This window comes from Panulirus ornatus, chromosome 18, assembly GCF_036320965.1.
Source record: "Panulirus ornatus isolate Po-2019 chromosome 18, ASM3632096v1, whole genome shotgun sequence".
In the NCBI taxonomy this organism is placed as follows: Eukaryota; Metazoa; Arthropoda; class Malacostraca; order Decapoda; family Palinuridae; genus Panulirus; species Panulirus ornatus.
In genome coordinates, this window is record NC_092241.1 from 53,304,255 (window position 1) to 53,324,386 (window position 20,132).

The window sequence follows — 20,132 nt, forward strand, 5'->3', positions numbered from 1 at the left end:
CAGCGGCCTTTCCTTTGCCTAGAGAGAAGTGAGTGGTCATATTATGTTTGGCAGTCCATTGGCGTAGTTGGGTAATTCATCTCTTTATTATGGGGTTGTACTCAAAGCATGACTTATGGGCCCCCACAGTAATCTTACTTGATCAAGTATATGCACATATAGATACCTATACATCTCAACGTATACATATATATACACACACAGACATATACATATATACACATGTACGTAATTCATACTGTCTGCCTTTATTCATTCCATCGCCACCCCGCCACACATGAAATAACAACCCCCTCCCCCAAGTGTGCGCGAGGTAGCGCTAGGAGTAGGAGAAGACAACAAAGGCCACATTCGTTCACACTCAGTCTCTAGCTGTCATGTAATAATGCAGCGAAACCACAGCTCCTTTTCCACATCCAGGCCCCACACAACTTTCCATGGTTTACCCCAGACGCTTGTCATGAGTTGTCAGCTTTACACCCTACTTCCTCAGAGATCAATATTTGACAAAACCTCAAACCACTGACTCGCTACATTATGAGGACCTCCATATTCTTGGCTGCATAGACGAATGTGCGCAGTGGGGGTGAGTGGGGGGTATACTATTTCATGTGTGACGGGGTGGCGACGAGAATGGATGAAGGCAGCAAGAATGAATATGTGCATGTGTATATATGTATATATGTCTGTGTATGTATATGTATGTATATGTTTAAATGTATAGGTATGTATATGTGCGTGTGTGGGCGTGTATGTATATACATGTGTATGTGGGTGGGTTGGGCCATTCTTTCGTCTGTTTCCTTGCGCTACTTCGCTAACGCGGGAGACGGCGGTTCAACATGCTTTTCTGCATCATGCCCTTTGCGTGATATGGTTGGGCTCCACATATAATTTTAGGAGCTTATTATATGAAAGAGATGAAGCAACGGTTGCGGTAGGAGGGGAGAGATCTGTGTGAGAGAGAGAGAAAAAAAGAGAAATTAGGCAGTCTTTTAGAACAAGCCTCATGGCCGAGGTGTGCGAGTTGCCGAAGACCTCAGTACGGACCAGAGGAAAACGTCCTTGGAGTGGATCCAGTGAAGCATAAACCCCGGAAGCTATAACATAAAACATGCAACTGTACCCGAAAAAATTGGGACAATCCCACATGACTCACAAGAGTTGCCAAATGTTGCTATATATATTTTGATCGAAAGGTGGTCTATGGTAACTGTTTGGTGTCCAGTTACGAGTTCTCAGTTCTAAACTTGTTATATATATATATATATATATATATATATATATATATATATATATATATATATATATATATATATATATATATATGCGGGTATGTGCGCGTGTTGAAAAAGATAATAAAACACTTCACATGATTACAAAGCCCAGGTTTGTTTCCCTCTCCCGAGTATATTCATTATATATATAATTTGAAATATAAAAAGGGACCTCCCAGACAAGGCTTCTCCAAAACATGATTCCAGTATATAATTTCGCAAGTTCGTAAGAGTTCCTGCTAACAAGCCATTCGCCCGCCATCTGTATGTTTCTCTCCTTCACTTTTTCAGCCAACTTTACCCCACGCTTTCCCAACTCTTCTGTTCATCACTGTCTTTATTTGATGATAATAATAATAATAATAATAATAATAATAATGATTAACGATTACTAATTTTTTCCATATATATTTCTTAACTCGTCATAATGGTGACAAGAACTTGGATTCCCTTTCTTTTATGAGCAGGAACACATATCACCTATTACAGATTAACATAACCTCTAATCCTATACGAGTATTAAGTCTGACATCACACAGTCTCCTTGTGAATGCTTCCTTCCTTTAGAAGAATTAGTTGCTTCTATTTGTTATGCAGACAATGTGTAACTTTACGGATGTCGCGGGTTATCGGTCACATATTTATGTTGTGTTAGTACGTATATCTGTGTGCGTGTACGTAATTTCCCGTTCATTTTACAAGGGCTGAATTGAACATTGCCGGTTATCCGCAGGTAGCTTACTCTATACCCTGTAGTGGGTAGATAGCTTCGACCGATTGTTACAAAGTTGGTCCATTACTTAAGATTACAAGTATCCTATTATCAACAACGAGGTGTTTTACCATTTCTTACAGGGTTTCTTTCGCCGGCCCTCAGAATGTTCTGTCTTTCTAACACTCGAAGACTTAGTACTCTCATGTGTGTCCGAATGTCAAGCCAAAAACTCAACATATCCTTGCAACAATACCTTCCAAAAATGTCCTAACTCAGTAGTAATGGAAAGCTGAGTTGCTACTTTCTCTCTAGGAAGTGCAGTGACAGTGGCATCCTTCCAAATATCAGGGAATATTCCGTCTCTCAAATTATATATCTGTGTTAAAGTAACACTTATATCATGAGCGAATTCTTTTAAAAGCCTTTTAAGTAAGAAACCAGTGATGAAGCTTTACCCGTGTTTAGTAACAAAAGAGCATTGTAAACATCAAGCCTATCGACACAAGGGTGAAACATTAGCTGGTAAAAATTAAGATATTACTGAAAAGTCTAAAGGTGGGAAAAAAATGTACATATATTGGTAAAATGTGACATAATTACTTCACTGATTTCCTTATTGTTCATATGATCAAGGAAAGGTATTTTCAAGTCTTCCTTGTGTATGTTTACAATACGCTTCTAGTCTCGAGAATTTAGTCGAGTTCATGTTTTGATGTTCAATCACCCGTGCTGTTTATTGCTTGGCTTTCTGAACTTCGCTCTGTTATATGCTAACTACGTTATTGTATGCTCAACGACGTTGGCCAATTAGTTTTAGTATTCCTGCGGTGATCCATGGTTGGTTTTCCCTTCTCATTCGTTGTCGACGTTCTGCTACACCAGTGTTTGTTTCAGCCGCCACGTCGCCTCCTATATAACATTCCTTGGCCGCCTCGTTCGCGTCGTTCGTCGGTAGAATACCACTCCAACCCGTCGCCGTCATCCACCACCCAGACTCCCTCAGAGACGAGTCCAGGAGTGGGCGGTACAACCGGGTGCTGTAAGGGCGGAGGAGGGGCGGGAGCGGCGTCCGATCGGCTCACCACACGCGGGTGGCGACTATCAGAGAGGCTACGCCTCCCTGCATCCGTTACAGTAAGATCTCTAGTGGAAATCCCGTACGTCGGCGCTGTCACAACACATCTAAACCTTGACTAATCTGTTCGATAGCGGATGTTTAAGTCGTTGCAGACACCAATTATTAGTAGGTGCACATCATCGCAAGTGGAGCGGAGCGTGTCTGTGGTGTTGATTGAATGGTTTATCCATTCACCATGTCCAGGTGCACGAGGTGTTGGCTGGACAGTAGAGGCAGCATTCAACCACTCTCTTGACGCCACGGGAAAAACACTCTTCAGGCATTCCCCAAACACATGCAGTATATATTGTTGGCTACAATGATGTTAACTGGCTTAAATGGTAATTTTCACCTTAAACGCACAACGCAACTCCTCCACAGCGTCCTGAACCACGATCCTTCTGTATAAGCTGAATTCCGGGTAGTTCATATAGATGTGCTGGTTTGTTTACAGCTTAACTATGTGTCTCTCTAACACCTTGTCACCGGGATTACATAATGCGTTTCTACACCCTAATATTAAGAATATGTTTGGGAAGAGACTGTCGAAGTATGGTAGGAATAGTCGATACTTGTTAACACCGACGCTGTCATAGCTTAGATTGAGTGCTCCAGCGAACACCTGACAGTAAAGATGATCCTGGTAGGTCAACATAGAAACCACGGTCAACTGGCCCTGAAGGGCCAAAGACATAGGACAAGAATTTGCGCCCAAGTTACACCAGACTAGTCACCATATGAGAACGGCTGATATCAACCGACGGCTCTGAATGTAGCACTTACGTGCAATCATGTCACTGTTACGTGGGATCAGCCATTACTTATGTAACTGTCATTCATTGCCGTAAGTAACCGGCGAAATAATCAGTTTGCACGATGAAGATATATAGATATTCCTAGATCTAAAAATGAAATAAGGAGTTAAGGGAGCGGTGCATATCACTGATATGTAAGTTTGTACACGAGGATTCACATGTATCTTTAAATCTTACCCGACAATCCTTCCGCTATGCCTACACATTAGTCAGACTCAAGACCTTTGTAACATGTGCATATGGAGCTCAGACCTGGTCTCCATATTTGAAAAAAGATATTGAAATTTTGAAGAAAAAAAAAAAAAGATGGGGAAGCAGAGAAAGCCCAGTCAGTTCCAGAACATACGAAGAGAGGCTGCAGGATTTAAACCCGACAACAGTAAAGGGAGGAGATTAAGAGAAGACACAGTGAGGTTTTTCAGCTAATGAACGACATTGAAAATGTTGATTTTGTATAGTATTTCATGACTTCCGGAGGAAGCTGATAGACGAACAAATACGTTTGAACGGAGGAGACTACAGATGTTAGAAGCATTCACATTAGAAAGAAAGCACCTGTCTTCAACTCCTAGACAAACATGATCACAACCATATACCTCTTTAAAGGCCAGCCAATAAGACGTAGACTTAATGCCGTTATGGGACGGATGGAACACATCATTGGCATGCCACAAGCTACAGAGTCCACCATTTCTGAGCGACAGGAACGCTGCACTGACTAATCCTGTCCGGGGATCCGAAGATAAGAGAGAATCAGACGAACCCAAACTGACCTCAACTTCATTCACATCCGGATAATAATGGTCTCGCTTGGCCCTACTTATTGTATTTAGCAATGAACTTTCTATATTCCTACCTCGATAATTATTGTTCTCATGTGTTTCCTCAACCATTCCTGATGATGCCTCTGTGAAGGCGAAAGCTTGGTTAAGATGTATGGCTAACTTTGGACAACTAGAGTTTGAGCACCCACCTAATGATAGATTAATGCTAAGAAAATTAGAAAACATAGGGAAGATTGATAACTCTAAATATGTTGTTTTCAATTCTATGTGCATTAGAGAAAACCTGTTCACGGCTTACACTAATGTATATATATATATATATACATATATATATATATATATATATATATATATATATATATATATATATATATATATATATATATATATATATATAAAGATGTTCTGGAAGGAGGTAAATAAAGTGCGTAAGACAAGGGAGCAAATGGGAACTTCAGTGAAGGGCGCAAATGGGGAGGTGATAACAAGTAGTAGTGATGTGAGGAGATGGAGTGAGTATTTTGAAGGTTTGTTGAATGTGTTTGATGATAGAGTGGCAGATAGAGGGTGTTTTGGTCGAGGTGGTGTGCAAAGTGAGAGGGTTAGGGAAAATGATTTGGTAAACAGAGAAGAGGTAGTAAAAGCTTTGCGGAAGATGAAAGCCGACAAGGCAGCAGGTTTGGATGGTATTGCAGTGGAATTTATTAAAAAAGGGGGTGACTGTATTATTGACTGGTTGGTAAGGTTATTTAATGTATGTATGACTCATGGTGAGGTGCCTGAGGATTGGCGGAATGCGTGCATAGTGCCATTGTACAAAGGCAAAGGGGATAAGAGTGAGTGCTCAAATTACAGAGGTATAAGTTTGTTGAGTATTCCAGGTAAATTATATGGGAGGGTATTGATTGAGAGGGTGAAGGCATGTACAGAGCATCAGATTGGGGAAGAGCAGTGTGGTTTCAGAAGTGGTAGAGGATGTGTGGATCAGGTGTTTGCTTTGAAGAATGTATGTGAGAAATACTTAGAAAAGCAAATGGATTTGTATGTAGCATTTATGGATCTGGAGAAGGCATATGATAGAGTTGATAGAGATGCTCTGTGGAAGGTATTAAGAATATATGGTGTGGGAGGCAAGTTGTTAGAAACAGTGAAAAGTTTTTATCGAGGATGTAAGGCATGTGTACGTGTAGGAAGAGAGGAAAGTGATTGGTTCTCAGTGAATGTAGGTTTGCGGCAGGGGTGTGTGATGTCTCCATGGTTGTTTAATTTGTTTATGGATGGGGTTGTTAGGGAGGTGAATGCAAGAGTTTTGGAAAGAGGGGCAAGTATGAAGTCTGTTGTGGATGAGAGAACTTGGGAAGTGAGTCAGTTGTTGTTCGCTGATGATACAGCGCTGGTGGCTGATTCGAGTGAGAAACTGCAGAAGCTGGTGACTGAGTTTGGTAAAGTGTGTGAAAGAAGAAAGTTAAGAGTAAATGTGAATAAGAGCAAGGTTATTAGGTACAGTAGGGTTGAGGGTCAAGTCAATTGGGAGGTAAGTTTGAATGGAGAAAAACTGGAGGAAGTAAAGTGTTTTAGATATCTGGGAGTGGATCTGGCAGCGGATGGAACCATGGAAGCGGAAGTGGATCATAGGGTGGGGGAGGGGGCGAAAATTCTGGGAGCCTTGAAGAATGGGTGGAAGTCGAGAACATTATCTCGGAAAGCAAAAATGGGTATGTTTGAAGGAATAGTGGTTCCAACAATGTTGTATGGTTGCGAGGCGTGGGCTATGGATAGAGTTGTGCGCAGGAGGATGGATGTGCTGGAAATGAGATGTTTGAGGACAATGTGTGGTGTGAGGTGGTTTGATCGAGTAAGTAACGTAAGGGTAAGAGAGATGTGTGGAAATAAAAAGAGCGTGGTTGAGAGAGCAGAAGAGGGTGTTTTGAAATGGTTTGGGCACATGGAGAGAATGAGTGAGGAAAGATTGACCAAGAGGATATATGTGTCGGAGGTGGAGGGAACGAGGAGAAGTGGGAGACCAAATTGGAGGTGGAAAGATGGAGTGAAAAAGATTTTGTGTGATCGGGGCCTGAACATGCAGGAGGGTGAAAGGAGGGCAAGGAATAGAGTGAATTGGATCGATGTTGTATACCGGGGTTGACGTGCTGTCAGTGGATTGAATCAGGGCATGTGAAGCGTCTGGGGTAAACCATGGAAAGCTGTGTAGGTATGTATATTTGCGTGTGTGGACGTATGTATATACATGTGTATGGGGGTGGGTTGGGCCATTTCTTTCGTATGTCTCCTTGCGCTACCTCGCAAACGCGGGAGACAGCGACGGAGCAAAGAAAAAAAAAAGAAAAATATATATATATATATATATATATATATATATATATATATATATATATATAAATATATATATGGGATGTATTTAGGGAAGCGGTATTGGCTTGCGCAAAAGATGCTTGTGGCATAAGAAGCGTAGGAGATGGGCAGATTAGAAAGGGTAGTGAGTGGTGGGATGAAGAAGTAAGATTATTAGTGAAAGAGAAGAGAGAGGCATTTGGACGATTTTTGCAGGGAAATAGTGCAAATGACTTGGAGATGTATAAAAGAAAGAGACAGGAGGTCAAGAGAAAGGTGCAAAAGGTGAAAAAGAGGGCTAATGAGAGTTCGGATGAGAGAGTATCATTAAATTTTAGGAGATAAATAAAGTGCGTAAGACAAGAGAACGAATAGGAACATCGGTGAAGAGGGCAACTGGGGAGGTCATAACCAGTAGTGGTGATATGAGGAGATGGAGTGAGTATTTTGAAGGTTTGTTGAATGTGTTAGATGATAGAGTGGCAGATATAGGTTTTTTTGGTCGAGGTGGTGTGCGAAGTGAGAGGGTCAGGGAAAGTGATTTGGTAAACAAAGAAGAGGTAGTGAAAGCTTTGCGGAAGATGAAAGCCGACAAGGCGGGGGGTTTGGATGGTATTGCATTGGAATTTATCAAAAAAGGAGGTGACTTTGCTGTTGATTGGTTGGTTAGGATATTCGCTGTATGTATGGCTCATGGTGAAGCGCCTGAGGATCGGTGGAATGCATGCATAGTGCCATTGTACAAAGGCAAAGGTGATAAAGGTGAGTGTTCAAATTACAGAGGTATATGTTTGTTGAGTATTCCTGGGAAATTATAAAGGAGGATATTGATTGAGACGGTAAATGCATGTACAGAACATCAGACTGGGGAAGAGCAGTGTGGTTTCAGAAGTGGTAGAGGATGTGTGGATCAATTGTTTGCTTTGAAGAGTGTGTGTGAGAAATATTTAGAAAAACAAATGGATCTGTATGTAGCATTTATGAATCTGGAGAAGGCATATGATAGTGTTGATAGAGATGCTCAGTGGAAGATATTAAGAGTATATGGTGTGGGAGGAAAGTTGCTAGAAGCAGTGAAAAGTTTTTATCGAGGATGTAAGGTATGTGTACGAGTAGGAAGAGAGGAAAGTGATTGGTCTTCAGTGAATGTCGGTTTGCGGCAGGGGTGCGTGATGTCTCCATAGTTGTTCAATTTGTTTATGGATGGGGTTGTTAGGGAGGTGAATGCAAGAGTTTTGGAGAGAGGGGCAAGTATGGAATCTGTTGTGGATTAGAGGGCGTGGGAAGTGAGTCAGCCGTTGTTCGCTGATGATACAGCGCTGATGGCTGATTCGTGTGAAAAACTTCAGAAGCTGGTGACTGAGTTAGGTAGAGTGTGTAAAAGAAGAAAGCTGAGAGTAAATGTGAATAAGAGCAAGGTTATTAGGTACAGTAGGGTTGAGGGACAAGGCAATTGGGAGGTAAGTTTGAATGGAGGAAAACTGGAGGAAGTGAAGTGTTTTAGATGTCTGGGAGTGGATATGGCAGCAGATAGAACCATGGAAGTGGAAGTGAGTCACAAGGTGGGGGAGGGGGCGAAAGTTGTGGGAGCATTGAAAAATGTGTGGAAGTCGAGAACATTATTTCAGAAAGCAAAAATGGGCATGTTTGAAGGAATAGTGGTTCCAACAATGTTATATGGTTGCGAGGCGTGGGCTATGGATAGGGTTGTGCGGAGAAGGGTAGATGTGTTGGAAATGAAATGTTTAAGGACAATATGTGGTGTGAGGTGGTTTGATCGAGTAAGTAATGAAAGGTTAAGAGAGATGTGTGGTAATAAAAAGAGTGTGGTTGAAAGAGCAGAAGAGGGTGTATTGAAATGGTTTGGTCACATGGAGAGAATGAGTGAGGAAAGATTGACAAAGAGGGTTTATGTGTCAGAGGAGGAGGGAACGAGGAGGAGGGAACGAGGAGAAGTGGGAGACCAAATTGGCGGTGGAAGGATGAGGCGAAAAAGATTTTGAGTGATCGGGGCTTGAACATGCAGGAGGATGAAAGGCGTGCAAGGATTAGAGTGAATTGCAACGATGTGGTATACCGGGGTCGACGCGCTGTCAATGGATTGAACCAGGGCATGTGAAGCGTCTGGGGTAAACCATGAAATATGTATATGTATACGTTGAAATGTATAGGTATGTATATGAGCATGTGTGGTCGTTTATGTATATACATGTGTATGTGGATGGGTTGGGCCATTCTTTCGTGTTTCCTTGCGCTACCTCGCTAACGCGGGAGACAGCGATAAAGTATAATGAGTATGAATACACACACACACACACACACACACACACATATATATATATATATATATATATATATATATATATATATATATATATATATATATATATATATAGTCATCAAATAACTCAGATGCGGAGTTATGGACAAGAAATCGATTGATTTGAGTAGGTCGGCATGCTTATGTAAGCGCCACCGTTAACTAGCACTTAATGTCAAGTAGCTGTTATCATTATTGTTATTATCAGCATCATCATAATCTGTCAAGTAATTCCTATTTTTCTTACTCCAAATGCGGAGATAGTGGAGATACTATGGCCATCGCAGAAATATTATAAATAGAACAAGCAATAGTACCCAGCAATTATTTTGTCACATCAGACACGCGATGTGGCACAAGTCTTGTTAATGTAAATGAAAACAATATTCTACATTCTATTGTGCTCTTGTGCTGCGAAATGTTGGTAGTTCTCACGGGTTTTGCTCTCCTATGGTATGTGACAACTATGTTCCAAGGTTCGTCCCCAAATCTTGGTGCCTACGGTGAGTTAACGATGCCCTAATAATAATCTTTTCTTTTACAATAATTCCCTTAAAGATATAACTATATATCATTCACAGCACTGGCATGTGAATGTATGATTCGTTTTGCTTAAAAACTCAAAGTATTACAGCTGCTAACGAAAACAGAAAATGAATGATTAAAGTCTGTGCTCTGTCAACTCAACATCAAACTCTTAAGACTGGTAACGCAGGACATGACAACGTCATGATAAGATGAAGCATAAGATTAAGCATTACGTAAGTTTGATTTGATTCTAGTATCCATAATGTGGTTTATTTTTTGTATAGTTTGTTTGATGAATAAGTACCCAATGTCTTGGTCGGTGGTGGTGATGGGGGAAGGAGGAGCAATAAAAGCGTCTGGCAGCGAGGTGAGATGGCGATGCGTCCGTGACCGTCAGTGTGGCAGCAGAACTCGTTTCATATAGGGAAACCAGTTGGTCCAGTGGATATTTTTTTAACGAAAAGTTGATGTGTGTTAGAGATGTGGTTAGAAATTCTGTGACAGAACGTCTTCTAATAATACAAGGTATGTGAGTGCAAGAAATCGCAAGAAGCTTTCGAGCATTATCTTTCTCAAACTACGTTTCGAAGACTTTCATTGAGGTGGAAGGAACATGAAATGTGTGTAGAATTTATTGTAATGAAGATATTTATGATAAGGTAATGTCTGTCTTCGTGCAAAGAATTAGAGCAGTGTCTATAGAGTTGAGAGAATTTGGTTCACCTCTACGTGTGGGTTGCCGAACAAACCGCTTTGAGGATGCCGTGTTTTCAAGGTCATACTGTAAAAAAAATACGGTATATTGCCTCCTCAATGCTTTAAAGAATGGAGCGGTGATTGTGCCATAGCTATTTGGGTCTCGGAAACAGAAACAGTGCGAGATGTGTCATCATGATGCGGTTGTAGACGAATGCGTAGTTCGTTTAATCAAAGTCTCCTGTGCATTCCGCCGATGATTTCAGCAGAGTCACCGTTGGTGAGGTTCGTTGATACTGTGGGCTGTGTAGGTTCGAGTCACTGTACATACCTGGACGATGGTCGAGTCAGTGTACATAGCTGGACGATGGTCGAGGGAAAATATCGAAACGCTAGAAAAGTTGGCAAGATTATGTTAAAGGAACGGAAATGACTTCGGTTAATACATGATGCACCGGTGCCTTAAAATGTATCGTTTCCACAGCTTAATGGTATTGTGTTAGTGTAACTAATGATGGATATATATGAGATTACGGTAGAATACATGTTTCGATTTGATTATGACCATGATCTACAGTTGGTACTCTTTCATGAGTGATTTAATGAATTATGATAACTTATGAACAAGCTCTCTCTCTCTCTCTCTCTCTCTCTCTCTCTCTCTCTCTCTCTCTCTCTCTCTCTCTGTATGTGTATATATATATATATATATATATATATATATATATATATATATATATATATATATATATACAACCGTAACTTATCTCCCTGCCTCAAGAGTCCAGTCTTTTGTGCTTAGGGATCCCGCAGCGTTCAGGACCACATGTGGTGATGTGTGGGTCTGTGTGGGGAGAGTGCACATTGAACAAGAAATGTTCGGTGTCTTGATAGTGGAAGTTGCATCGTGGATGTAACGGGTCTCGAGAAACATTGAATATATGTTTGTAGGATTTTGGGAATGGCGCTTTGTCCAAACTGTAGACGAGGAAATATAACATATGTTTGGGGAGTGTGGTTCAGACATTTAGGGAGTGTGGTTCAGACGTTTGGGGAGTGTGGTTCAGAATAGGTCCACTGTAGTGGGGTGGTATTGTAAAAAATATTTTTTTTTTTCGGGATGAAGTGGGGTGTTTGTTTAGTGCTGGTCGGCCATTTCAGTCTGTATAGGCTTGCCAGTTGTGTTTAACGAGGGTGGGGGATTTGTGGGTATAGGTTGCTCATACATGAAACAGGGGTAAGGTTTGTATTTCCAATTGGAGGCTGATGGTTAGTTATGGATTGGTTTGGATGAAAAGGATCTTGTGCTGCTGCTGTGGAATCGAGTGCCAAGCATATTAAGGTAAGATTATACTTGTGTAGGTGGTGAATGTTTGTGGTTGCTAGGTAGCCTGATATTATTTTATGCTTTTTTTTTTGTCTATTTTGCTGCTTTGTTGTATTTGCATTTTCCGGTGGATGACCAGGCAGATGAGGCGTAATTTAGGATGGAGCGGATGAATTGTGTCATAAGGATATGGAATTCTTTTTCCTCGCCCAATCTTGGCATCAGTTTGTGTTCTGAGGGCAAGATTTAGTCTTTTACCCTTGTGTTGATATTTCTGGTGAGATGAGTGAGTTATGTGTCAGTGTAGTATGGAATTCTCCTAAGTTGAATCGAGGTTCCTACAGACATGAGGGAGAATTAATTTTGCACCGATTTCCACACTAAGTGATGTCAGCATGGGTTTCATCGGTCATTCCCCTGAAGATGATAATGAAGCTAAGATTAGTTGGAGTGTTTTGTATTGGAAGAATATTTATTGTAATGTGTTATCACATTGTTTTTATCATTATTATTATTATTATTATTATTATTATTATTATTATTATTAATCATCATCATCTGTGAGGTCTTCATCACAAAAGTATGTTGCAAATGTGAAGCTGAAATCATGTGGAACTCGTGTAGGAACTTGACATTGTACGGCTTCTCTTTGCTCTCTGATGCACAGTATTTCTCTGGTCGTTCCATGGTGGTAGTTGCTGATAGAGCGACCATCTTAACCAGTCGCATACCAACAGCCGTGTTTCTCACAGTTGAGTCCTGTTGCCTACCATATTTCCTCTCTCCATAAATGATCTTCCGTAAAGTATTATAAATTGTTAGATAAAAGAAACAAAATATAATCTTACTTGGGAATCAATGAGCGGATTTTGGGGAACGAGGAACTCTCCTTAGCGTAATGTATATGAAAGAGCCTTTTCTGTGATTTTTTTTTTTTTACTAAGCATTGTTTTCGATAGAGCCTTTTCTATGATTTTTTTCTAAGCCTTGCTTTCTGTAATATATAATTTCTGTTTACTATTTCAGCATGCCAGCAGGTCAACAGTGTTCTATGTGAAGTGGGAAGTCTGGCGTTCATTTTCACAATAATCTTGCGATGCCTTTGATTTACGGGTTTTGCTTGAACAGACGGACGCTTGAAGAAAAGCTGTTTGCAGCTGCTGTTAACTGTTCTAACACACAGGGTAGATGTCCTCGATCTTCCCGAGAGAATCAGGAAGTGAGCCACCGACGTCGGACAGCATAATCTGTGGGTGTTGAGACACCGCAAAGTAATCCTTCTCTCTGCAGGGGTAGCCGACCCTCCCAGGCAGAGACGAGGCGCGAAACCCCATACAACGAACACGAAGTATAAGACTTGTCGGCGACTCTATGATTCGAAGACAGCCGTAAGAATTAGGCGCCAGGAACCCTTCACGCCGTAAAAGTTTTTGTTTTCCATGTGACAGGGGAGATGACGTTGCCGACGCTGTAGACGAAGTTTGTGGTGGCACTGACAGTATTACACTCGTTATTTGCCATAGAAGTACTAACGGTGTACTGAAGGGGAGATCGGAGGAGCTGTTGGAGAAATATCGTTGGCTTATTCGACGTTTTCGAGATTAAATTAATAATATTAGGATTTCAGGAGTTCTACCCAGGATCGGCACCGGGAACGCCTTTCATAGTAAGGCGTTCATTCTAGATATTAGATTAATGAACCTCTGTTTTCAGAAGAGAGTTGAGTTTATAAACTTGTGACAGCATTTCTACATGCAGTTTAGTTTCTTTTTATGAAGTACGGATCACACCTGAATGAAGTGAGTCTACACGCGCGTTTTTGTAAAAAAAAAAAAAAAAAGCGTGTGAAGCAGACTCTTCCCCTTCTACAAGTACCTCTCCAAATAGGTCTCAGTTTCGTCTAAGGATATTTTATGTTAACGTTCGGAGCATACGAAATAAATCCTCAGAGTGTAGTGACTACAGCGGTAGAAGGAAGTCATGATATACCGCCATTTCTGAATCTTGGGTAGATATTAGCAATGCAGACTTCACCGCCGAATACTTAATTAACTCCAGGGTACACAACGTTTAATAGGGATAGGGAAAAGAAAGAAGGCGGTGTCCTCTTTGTTAAAGCTCATTCGAATCCCGTAGTTACTAAAAGCTGTTGTTGCCGTTGAGAATAATTACCTCATTTTTTTTTTTAGATTAAAGATAATCTATGTTAAAAAAAAAAAAGATAGAACTAGTTAATGCCCCCCCACAGACACCAGAAGTTGACGAAAGATTTTATGATTAGCAGGAATTCGTAATGAACAAGATTCTGTCATAGATCGTTGGAGATTATAACATACCGGTATCTAAATGGGGTGAATCTCTTTCCATTATCTCTGAACGTAGACTCTACTTAAAAGTTGCTTGATAGTGCCCCTAATCCAATTAGTCGAGAGACCAACTTGCAACGGGAATATTTTAGACTTAGTTCTAACTACAAATGAGGATCTCATTAATAATGATAATGATGTTTGTATCTTTTAGAAATATATATATATATATATATATATATATATATATATATATATATATATATATATATATATATATATATATTCCTGGTAAATTATATGGGAGGGTATTGATTGAGAGGGTGAAGGCATGTACAGAGCATCAGATTGGGGAAGAGCAGTGTGGTTTCAGAAGGGGTAGAGGATGTGGGGATCAGGTGTTTGCTTTGAAGAATGTATGTGAGAAATACTTAGAAAAGCAAATGGATTTGTATGTAGCATTTATGGATCTGGAGAAGGCATATGATAGAGTTGATAGAGATGCTCTGTGGAAGGTATTAAGAATATATGGTGTGGGAGGAAAGTTGTTAGAAGCAGTGAAAAGTTTTTATCGAGGATGTAAGGCATGTGTACGTGTAGGAAGAGAGGAAAGTGATTGGTTCTCAGTGAATGTAGGTTTGCGGCAGGGGTGTGTGATGTCTCCATGGTTGTTTAATTTGTTTATGGATGGGGTTGTTAGGGAGGTAAATGCAAGAGTTTTGGAAAGAGGGGCAAGTATGAAGTCTGTTGGGGATGAGAGAGCTTGGGAAGTGAGTCAGTTGTTGTTCGCTGATGATACAGCGCTGGTGGCTGATTCATGTGAGAAACTGCAGAAGCTGGTGACTGAGTTTGGTAAAGTGTGTGGAAGAAGAAAGTTAAGAGTAAATGTGAATAAGAGCAAGGTTATTAGGTACAGTAGGGTTGAGGGTCAAGTCAATTGGGAGGTGAGTTTGAATGGAGAAAAACTGGAGGAAGTGATGTGTTTTAGATATCTGGGAGTGGATCTGGCAGCGGATGGAACCATGGAAGCGGAAGTGGATCATAGGGTGGGGGAGGGGGCGAAAATTCTGGGGGCCTTGAAGAATGTGTGGAAGTCGAGAACATTATCTCGGAAAGCAAAAATGGGTATGTTTGAAGGAATAGTGGTTCCAACAATGTTGTATGGTTGCGAGGCGTGGGCTATGGATAGAGTTGTGCGCAGGAGGATGGATGTGCTGGAAATGAGATGTTTGAGGACAATGTGTGGTGTGAGGTGGTTTGATCGAGTGAGTAACGTAAGGGTAAGAGAGATGTGTGGAAATAAAAAGAGCGTGGTTGAGAGAGCAGAAGAGGGTGTTTTGAAGTGGTTTGGGCACATGGAGAGGATGAGTGAGGAAAGATTGACCAAGAGGATATATGTGTCGGAGGTGGAGGGAGCAAGGAGAAGAGGGAGACCAAATTGGAGGTGGAAAGATGGAGTGAAAAAGATTTTGTGTGATCGGGACCTGAACATGCAGGAGGGTGAAAGGAGGGCAAGGAATAGAGTGAATTGGAGCGATGTGGTATACCGGGGTTGACGTGCTGTCAGTGGATTGAATCAAGGCATGTGAAGCGTCTGGGGTAAACCATGGAAAGCTGTGTAGGTATGTATATTTGCGTGTGTGGACGTATGTATATACATGTGTATGGGGGGGGTTGGGCCATTTCTTTCGTCTGTTTCCTTGCGCTACCTCGCAAACGCGGGAGACAGCGACAAAGTATAAAGAAAAAAAAAAAAAAAAAATATATATATATATATATATATATATATATATATATATATATATATATATATATATATATATTCTTTCTTTCAAACTATTCGCCATTTCCCGCATTAGCGAGGTAGCGTTAAGAACAGAGGACTGGGCCTTTGAGGGAATACCCTCACCTGGCCCAATTCTCTGTTCCTTCTTTTGGAAAAAAAAAAAAAAAAACGAGAGGGGAGGATTTCCAGCCCCCCGCTCCCTCCCCTTTTAGTCGCCTTCTACGACACGCAGGGAATACGTGGGAAGTATTCTTAATCCCCTATCCCCAGGGATATATATATATATATATATATATATATATATATATATATATATATATATATATATATATATATATATATATGCAGTCTGTTGTGGATGAGAGAGCTTGGGAAGTGAGTCAATTGTTGTTCGCTGATGATACATCGCTGGTGGCTGATTCCTGTGAGGAACTGCATAAGCTGGTGACTGAGTTTGGTAAAGTGTGTGAAAGAAGAAAGTTGAGAGTAAATGTGAGTAAGAGTACGGTTATTAGGTACAGTAGGGTTGAGGGTCAAGTAAATTGGGAGGTAAGTTTGAATGGAGGAAAACTGGAGGAAGTGAAGTGTTTTAGATATCTGGGAGTGGATTTGGCAGCGGATGGAACCATGGAAGCGGAAGTGAATCATAGGGTGGGGGAGGGGGCGAAAGTTCTGGGAGCCTTGAAGAATGTGTGGAAGTGGAAAACATTATCTCGGAAAGCAAAAATGGGTATGTTTGAAGGAATAGTGGTTCCAACAATGTTGTATGGTTGCGAGGCGTGGGCTATGGATAGAGTTGTGCGCAGGAGGGTGGATGTGCTGGAAATGAGATGTTTGAGGACAATATGTGGTGTGAGGTGGTTTGATCGAGTAAGTAATGTAAGGGTAAGAGAGATGTGTGGTAATGAAAAGAGTGTGGTTGAGAGAGCAGAAGAGGGTGTTTTGAAATGGTTTGGTCACATGGAGAGAATGAGTGAGGAAAGATTGATCAAGAGGATATATGTGTCAGAGGTGGAGGGAACGAGGAGAAGTGGGAGACCAAATTGGAGGTGGAAAGATGGAGTGAAAAAGATTTTGAGTGATCTGGGCCTGAACATGCAGGAGGGTGAAAGGCGTGCAAGGAATAGAGTGAATTGGAGCGATGTGGTATACCGGGGTCGACGTGCTGTCAATGGATTGAACCAGGGCATGTGAAGCGTCTGGGGTAAACCATGGAAAGTTCTGTGGGGCCTGGATGTGGAAATGGAGCTGTGGTTTCAGTGCATTATTACATGAGAGCTAGAGACTGAGTGTGAACGAATGGGGCCTTTGTTGTCTTTTCCTAGCGCTACCCCGCACACATGAGGGGGGAGGGTGTTGTTATTCCATGTGTGGCGGGGTGGCGATGGGAATGAATAAAGGCAGACAGTATGAATTATGTACATGGGTATATATGTATATGTCTGTGTGGGTATATATATATTATATATATATATATATATATATATATATATATATATATATATATATATATATATATATATATATACATTGAGATGTATAGGTATGTATATTTGCGGGTGTGGACGTGTATGTATATTCATGTGTATGTGGGTGGGTTGGGCCATTCTCTCGTTTGCTTCCTTGCGCTACCTCGCTAACGCGGGAGACAGCGACAAAGCAAAATAAATAAAATATATATATATATATATATATATATATATATATATATATATATATATATATATATATATATATATATTCTTAGGTTCTCTTCTTGAAGTATGTATGTGTTTGCATCTATTTGAAATTTACAAAGGATATTTTTAATCCTTTCTGAAGTATTAACGTTACTCTATCCCTTTAACTGGGCTCATGATTTCTGGATCAACCTGGAAGCATTACATATAGCTGCTTGTACTCACATTGCCAAGTATGTCATTAACAAATACCAAGAACAGTATCGGGTCCCGAAGTGATCCTTGAGGTAATTAACTGGTGACATCTTCAGTTTGAAAACTTTCCTCTAATCACTATTCTCGCAGCGTAGTATTAATATATGTATTAGAAGTCGTCACTCGTTCAGTTAAAGTAAATATTACTAAAAGGTGTAAGTATGTCTTACAGTCACATTCATGCGACATTAAAACACTTCCCTTGACTTCGTAGTACCCAGGTATCACTTCTCACCACTCGATGTATTCTGCTCGTCACTAAAGCGCCAAATGAGCTTCACTGACTCGACTTGCAAGGAACACTTACACGCTCCATGCCTCAACCACACCTCTCTGATCACGTACGATGGTGGGACTCCAGGAGCTGTGCTTGATGAAGCTGGGGGAGAGGAACTCTTCAAACAGGGAGTGTGATGATATCACAACTGCTTCAGTTGTCAGCTGGGGTGCCGATACCTACTCATGGTGGCTGGGGAAAGCTCACTACATGCACACTCGAACGCACACGCTCGGCGAGAGATGTTTGGTACGCTGGTGTAGGTGCACGTTGGCCGGCTTACTCCCCAGCTAGGGAAAAGGAAGCTGGCCGTATGCACAGACACACACACACACACACATACACCACACTTCCGTTACTGAACACCTTGGTCTTCTCTACAGAAATAATAAAGCAAAGGCTGTCACAAGCTGTGTGTATGTGGTTAAGAATGGTTTGCATTTCTCTGTACGTTTTCGTGTGTTCAAAAATATCATCATTGTATCTGATAGTGATATTTATGAGAATTTCTAGGATAAATTTTCGTGAAAACGTCGACTATTACTGGGTTTTACTACCCAGCCTGTAACTGTAGGTGACTTAGGCATTGTGGATGGTCATACCTAATCGTAGATCCACATGAACGCGTTAGTCTTAGTGGGGTGGGCGCAGGCAAGGTAAAGGCCAGACAAACATGCCAGATGACTGGTACCAACGGTCGACGACTGGTTGGCTCCTCCCTCATCCACACTCAGCTGTCGGACGCAGGAGGAGACCCACTGTGTTGTTGACCACCCGTACAGAGCCCTCAGTTCTCGGCTGCTGGTGGGATGAAGCGGCTCTAACCTAGGCTAGGGGAATAATGGCCTGTGCCAACAGACAGAGCATCACGGAATCTGACTCCATGCCAGTTATAGCCCAACTGACGTTGATCCAGTGGCCCAGCCCTTGGCCCTCTGTAGGCTCCAGTCTCGGCTCCCTGATTCACTTGGGCCCATGACGTCACATATACCAATTAACATTTGATCACAATGTTAATTTAGGAATACGTGTTCACTGGTATACATACACAGTTTTCAAACATTGGCCCTCGAAGAAGAATCAGTGTTACAGGAAACATTGGCCCTCGAAGAAGAATTAATGCTACAGGTCGGAATGTTTCCACTTGTTAGTCTTTGTTGCAAGAGAGTTCCGAGGAATTAGTATTCTATCCGTTAACAGGCAACATTTAAGGTTAATTTTCGAATCATTGTCTTACAGGGTACAGTGACACACTTATAACGGTTTTAGGTTATTTAATAGTATATAATGATGTTTGTAAAAACAATAAGATTACATTAAAACGTTTGTATGAACACACAATGTCACTATGCAGGAAAAGACATTAGGTATTGATCACAAAAGACAAAAGAAAACGTATATCATTGGGCATTGCTAGGGATAACTCGTTCCTCATAATTTGAAGGAAACTCGGATAGATTAATTTGTAGTGTATCACATATAGGTTTTATTGTGGTGTACGGTCAGAAATGTAGATGATCATAAGCGAAACGGGTTTCGTTGCCAGTATCAGTAAACTTGCAAAGAAAAAAAAATGTTTAAGCAGATCTTACAGGACTGAAAAGCCAAGGAGGACGGCGATCATATATATATATATATATATATATATATATATATATATATATATATATATATATATATATGTGTGTGTGTGTGTGTGTGTGTGTGTGTGTGTGTGTGTGTGTGTGTTACTATCTGGACTACTACTGCACGTGAATACGCGGCGAGTGAAAAATCATTAGCGAGGTCGTATCATCTGTTGGCGAAAGGAAGTTGTCTCTTTGGACTAATCATGTCCCTTCTTTCCTTTCAGGGTAGTTTCATAATTTCCCTTTTTTTCGTGAAATGAAAAAGAATT

The 20,132-nt window shown here is 41.0% G+C and overlaps 1 protein-coding gene across 2 annotated transcripts in view; it reads left to right on the forward strand.

Moving 5' to 3' along the window:
- The first annotated feature begins 10,276 nt into the window (after positions 1–10,276).
- Positions 10,277–20,132, forward strand: part of LOC139755102 (uncharacterized) — a 55,372-nt gene continuing 45,516 nt past the window's right edge. For both annotated transcript variants that reach the window (XM_071673227.1, XM_071673228.1), the window contains exon 1: positions 10,277–10,434. The gene's annotated coding sequence lies outside the window, so the exon portion shown is untranslated. The remainder of the gene's footprint in view (positions 10,435–20,132) is intronic.